This window comes from Ambystoma mexicanum, chromosome 13 (assembly GCF_040938575.1).
Source record: "Ambystoma mexicanum isolate Mex_15411 chromosome 13, UKY_AmexF1_1, whole genome shotgun sequence".
Lineage (NCBI taxonomy): Eukaryota > Metazoa > Chordata > Amphibia > Caudata > Ambystomatidae > Ambystoma > Ambystoma mexicanum.
The window spans coordinates 401,260,175-401,266,174 of record NC_090938.1 but is presented as its reverse complement, the minus strand read 5'-3'; the positions used below and the strand labels follow the sequence as shown (position 1 = coordinate 401,266,174).

Genomic DNA, 6,000 nt, shown 5'->3' with positions numbered 1-6,000 from the left:
ATTTCTAAGCATTCAGGGTCAGCCCACTTTCTTGCAATAACTTGCATACCTATTTCAATTCCTCATCATGCTGAGCTTGGTTGGTCCCGTACACCAAAATATCATCGCTGTAGTTAAACGCATTTTGTACTGGTGCAATGACTTTTCTAATGGCTTCTTGAAAGATCTCAGCTGCCGAGGAAACCCCAAAGCTAAGTCTCTTATGTCTGAATAAGCCTTCATGAGTACTGAAAGTGGTTATTGGTCGAGACTCCAGATCAATTACCAATTGGTGGTATCCCTGATTCACATCTAATTTACTGAACCTGTTGGCTTGATTTAGGCGAATTATCATGTCTTCTATGTTAGGTCCCGGGTGTCTTTCTCTCAGGATGGCTGTATTCTGTACCCTCATGTCCACACATAGACGAAGTTGTCCATCTGTTTTGGGTACTACCACCAGTGGTGAAACCCATGGAGTTGGGCCGCTTTCAGTTTTTTCAATAATGTCATTATCTTTCAATTGTTTCAATTCTTGTGACACTCTTGTTTGTAAGTGAAAACCTATACGCCTCGGATGCTGTGGGACTGGTTGAATTGATTTATCGATGTGCAGATGTACCATGCTGGTTTTTAACTTTCCAATTCCTTGAAATAATTTCGAGAATTCTGTCTTCAACCTTTCTAAGTCTAATACTTCCTTTGACATGAATCTTATATCTTGACATCCTGATGGAACACCTTGTATCTTTTCAGACTGATTGTATCGCACATCAATAAGTTTCAGATTCGTTGTAGTTTTACAATTAATGAGACATCTGCCAACCACCGGGCTCTTGATGACATGTATGTTGGTTGGTATACATCTTCCCATATGAATCAAATTGCATCGGAACAGTCCTTTATTCAGTAGTGGCTGTTCAGCCCCCCATTGAAAAAATGCAGCTTTTGATGAATGTAATGGATATTGCTCAGCTATTTTTCTGTACATTTTCTCACTCATAACATTCACTGTAGCTCCAGTGTCCACCAGGAAAGGCATTTCTTCTCCACCAAGATTCACTACTACTTTTATTGCATTTCTTTCCACTTTTCTTGTCACATATTAACCTCACATATTCTTTGCTGTACCTATCGTATTCATATTCTTGATAATCGGTTCTTGATTCTTCTTCTTCATATGACACAGGTGGATTTTCATATGGCTCTCCATATTTCATCTCTTCCTGATCTTGAGATTGATTGTTTGGCGGTGTCTGCTGCCTTAGTTCTTGAGCATTTTGGTCTGTTGTCCCAATTTGTAAATCATCCATGGCTCTAACAAAACCTGGTTGTGCCGTTTGTAAGTTTGGTCTTGAAACGGGGTAAGGTCGTGTTTCTCTCTCCGTGGAATTTCGTCCTCCTACATTTCTTTGATTATCGTATCTCCAGTTAGGTGTCATTTGAGAGTTATAGTTATTTGACAGTGGTGTGTTTAGCCTCTCTCTACACATTGTTTGGAAATGATTTTCCTGCCCACACCGTAGACATAGCTGGCCCATCGCAGGGCAAGGGCCTTTGTGAGGAAACTCAAATCCACACCTGTAGCATTGTCTCTCTCCCATGCCTCTGCGCATTAAATTTGGTGACCCCATGCCAGGATATCTTCTTTGCCATTGGAGGTTCCTATTCACAACAGCAATTGTGTCCATTCTCTTTGGATTCTCTATATTGGCGGCTTGCGTGTCTACTCTTTCATATACCCTACCGAGTTCCAATACTTCCTTCATTGGTAGGTTTTTTTTTAGCAAATGCTTCCTAAATTGCGATGATAGACATCCTTCAATAACTCTCAGACGTATTGCTTCATCATCATTGAAGTTGATGAATTCACAAAATGTGGTTTTCTTTTGTAATCTCAATACGAATTGAGCTATGGTCTCGTGAGGGCTCTGTGTACATTGATTGAACACATATCTTTCATAGTCCCTGTTGAGTGGAACTATTATCTGAGCATTGACTGCTGCCACCAATTGTGGATATGTCATTCTATCTTAAGGTGGAATAGTTTTGATCACGCTTTTTATTTCCCTTCCCACTAGATTTGTAAAAATATCCATTTTGTTCGGGGCATTTTGATCCCCTACAGCCCTTAAGAATTCCTCAAATTCATCAATCCATTCCTGCCATCTTTGGCCTTGTGTTTCTTGTGGTTCTAGAGAAAAAGGATTTGGCCGTCTCAAGTAATTTAATGGATTTGTCGACATAAGTGTGCTTGTAGATGTTTGAGATGTGATCTGCTGTTCATTTGCATCTCCGGTCGCATTTGCATTTTCAATTGACATATTGTAAAGTTACTCCACCTTGGTGTCTTGATAAAATACAGAATTGTTTTATTTTATTGTGGTTTGCACTTTACTGTAATATGCTGTGCTTGTGATCTTGTTCTGTGATCTGTAGCCTTAGTCCTTCACCTTTTAATCTGTATTTTCCCTTTTATTTTCTACTTCCACTTGGTATTATTTATTTTTTAATCCTTCTTTATGGCTTTTCCATATGTATTAATGTGTTGCCTTAGTGCGCTTCATTTCAATTGAATCCTTCAATCATATGCATAAATGCCATTCGTTTTCTGATGGTGTTCGATTTTCTAATAGTGTTCGTATTGTAACGTTAGTGTGAAATTATGTCCATTCATAACATATTAGCATTTAGCAGTTTGCATTTCCCAAAATGGCTGCACATACATCCACGCTCTCGGGTCCTTTCTTCTAGACTCCCCATAAGCAACGTTACTTCCTTGTTTCTGTACGCATTCTGACGCGCACAGGTCCTTTCCTATAAATCTGCCCTTATTGCGTTCAGACTTGCGCACTGTAAGTACGTGGTGTTACTATTCAAAAAATCCTCTTGCCTTTCAATGTTATATGCACACTATTCTGTAACTCCAAGTTTAAAGTTATTACTCTTCCTTAGTGCCGAGCCGATCCGCTTACCTCAACTGTATTTTTCGATCTGTTCAGTATATAGTCCATTGCATTTTCTCGTTCCGTTCACTGTTGTTGGTTGTTTCGTTTGCCATTATCTCTCAATATCTTTGTTCACATTACGTTCCGAACAGCCTGATAAATCTCCTTGCATGGATTCAGTTCTCCCTCGTCGCCACGGTTATGTCTATATTTACTTATGGCTTTCCAATAAATATTCACGCATCATGGCACGTCTGTACATATCTTTATTTCAATATCAACTAACTGCCTACACTGTTCTTCACATTCCAGAAGCCCCCTTATTTAACATTCTGTATTCTACTTAACTAGTATTCTACACAAACTCTAATCCCAATAACATGCATTAACAATACGCAACAACTACTGACCTGTATTAAGAAAATGGGGCGACAAATTCACTACAGGTGAGTTGTGTTGTCACAGCTTGTGGTGCTTGATCCAGGAAAGAGCAGAATTAAGGCCAGCAGTCACTCCAGCACTTAAGGCCGTAGCAAGCTGTTCAAATCCCTTCTTTATAATATTTCTGTGACTCTTAACAGCCATTGATATTGAACTGTTGATAGCAGTGGTATCCAAGCTGTTATATGCGGACCCCCCAGAAAAAATAATTTCAGCCCCCCAAAGTGCCACAGATGCTTATATTTTCAGTTAAAAGCACTCACCATAATCCCTTTTTAAAGTGCTGTGTGCACTACCCAGACATACTCCAGACCCCAAATAGCGGAGTTTAACACAAAGATCAAGAATCTTGCTGCATGGCGTCATTTATTTTACAACAAAAACGGTTGTAGATGCTCTAACTCTTTTTTTGCAATACATTACGAGCTGCGTGTTAGTGTTTTTTTTTAATCCAAACAGATTCTACATTGATTATATATCAACAACTTGGAGATCTCTTACATTACAACAAGCAAGAGGCCAGAGGCCTTAATAAGAGTTGGGCGGTGCAGGAAAAAATGGCAGTAATGAATGTACTGCAACTTTACTGCCAGTATCCCACACCAGTGAACTCTGACCTCAGAGGCGAAGGTGACATCCTCCAGCTAATCTCTAAAAATGGTCATATTTGCTGTAGCAGAATTACTGCTCATGGTAAATCTGATGCAATCCCAGTGCAGTCCAATGAACTCCAAAAATGCGGGCTAACGCCGCCTTACCACCTCCCGTAATCCTGAGGTAGATCTATGGGACAGAGTGGTGCTATTAGTAAAGAATTTTGTGGCAATTCCAATGTATATATCGCCAAACTTGAAATGAGACCCCAGGTACTAAGAGAGTGACAGTGTCTAGCCATGTAAGGAATAAAATACCCCTTTCTGTAGGTAAAAATTATATTGTAAGTCACCTCTGAGTTCTGTGACCATATAAAGGACCTGGAAAGGAACTCAACCGTAGGCGTCGTTCCACTATTTGATCACAGAACTCCTTGCTGACTTGCTATATCCTTACAACATTTGGTAGGGGGTGTTTTATCCCATACTTATTATGTGGTGCTTAATTCTGAATTCTTCCCACTTCTAAGCACTGCAACAATAGATGTGATTATGACCTAGCTTATTCGTGCTCAATTTATCAACCTCAGAAGAATAAAGTGATGCCCAGCCAAGATTCTATCCTGTGACTGCAAATTGCAGTTCACTGTCAGGGGCCAGTGCTGAACGTGCTGAACTTTCTTACCGGCTATAACCATCTTATGCTCCTGTTGAAAGGTCTCTACCTAATTTGCAGATTACAGGTTCCAGTGTGCTAAATAAGGTGTCAAGAACCCTGTTCGATGTGATATAGGTAACTGAGTGGGTTCTGCCCCTTCAGCAACAGCGCAAATCCTGAGATACTTTACTTTCTGTACTTGTGTGTAATTTATAGGTTACAGCTAGCAATTCTAGAATGACAGTTTAGTGGGATAATACAGCTGCTCCAGAGACGAGTGTGCATCCTCCAAATTGTGTGTTTAATCGTGTAGAGCCAGTTAAAAGGCTCAGTGAGCATAGGGCCTGCTGCTGAGATCCAGGCAGGGAGGATTTAGCTTTCCATCTTTCGAAGGCCTAAATACCAAGTGAAGTTGGGTACCAGTGACACCTGCTATTTACAGGAAATATATATCTGCAGAGATACACTATGTAACCTGCAGCACGCGGGTGCCACTCGCAGTAAGATAGCTCGATGAGTTAATGCACGCGTTGAAGAACTCTACTGTAAACAAACTACAGTGAACAGATGCCCGTCCCATTAAGGTAGTTAAATTGGTTCCCGTGGTTTAATGCACCTGCTCGTGCTGTATTTTTAGGGTTCGGCCTTCGTCAAGAGCCGGAGGGTGTTTGGCGTGTTTTGTGCTCTATACATGTGCTCACTCTCCTACTGACACATGCTGCCGGTACTCGCACCCTATCTCCCGGGTGCTTGTGCAAGCGGTGAAGGGCGGGCTACGGTGACGGGGCCTGAGCTCATCCCGGGGCGGGGAGAGCGGGCTCCTCCTCGGGTAGGGACAGCCCAGCGCCTTAAATCAGCGGCGCCCTCCCTTTGGCACAGAACCCAAGGATTGCTGTGCTGCGCCGTGCGTCTCTCGGGCACCTCCACGAACCGCACCCGCACCCGCCGCCGCCGCCAGAGACGGTAAGAGCGCCCCTGCCTGGCTCGGTGACCGCTGGAAAGATCCGCGTGCACTTATCCGCGCGCGCCGAGCCGCACGCATTGGACAAGATACCCGTCCCTCACAGCTGCTGGCGCTCGCGCTGCAGAGTACGCATTCCACGCTCGGCTCGCGGGCTGCTCCACGCGCTGGCGTTCTGCGCATTGTTTCACACGCTCCCTGGCTGCACACCAGGGCACACACACACACACACACAGTACACAGAGGTTCCGTCCCACGCGTGAGTCTCAAGCCGTACCATTCACTCGGTTCGCTCGCACTGCCTTTCGACACACCAGGGCAGAGGCATCACTTCTGAACACCTCTTCGCACAAAATGACTGGGGTAGCAAGCACTCATTCACCATAGTGTCTAGAGTCTGGGGTGGCACTCATTCATCCT

General features: G+C 43.1%; 1 protein-coding gene across 2 annotated transcripts in view; it reads left to right on the top strand.

Annotated features, from left to right (window-relative positions):
- Positions 1–5,435: 5,435 nt before the first annotated feature.
- TGM1 (transglutaminase 1) overlaps positions 5,436–6,000 on the top strand; it is a 140,858-nt gene continuing 140,293 nt past the window's right edge. For both annotated transcript variants that reach the window (XM_069633984.1, XM_069633983.1), the window contains exon 1: positions 5,436–5,582. The gene's annotated coding sequence lies outside the window, so the exon portion shown is untranslated. The remainder of the gene's footprint in view (positions 5,583–6,000) is intronic.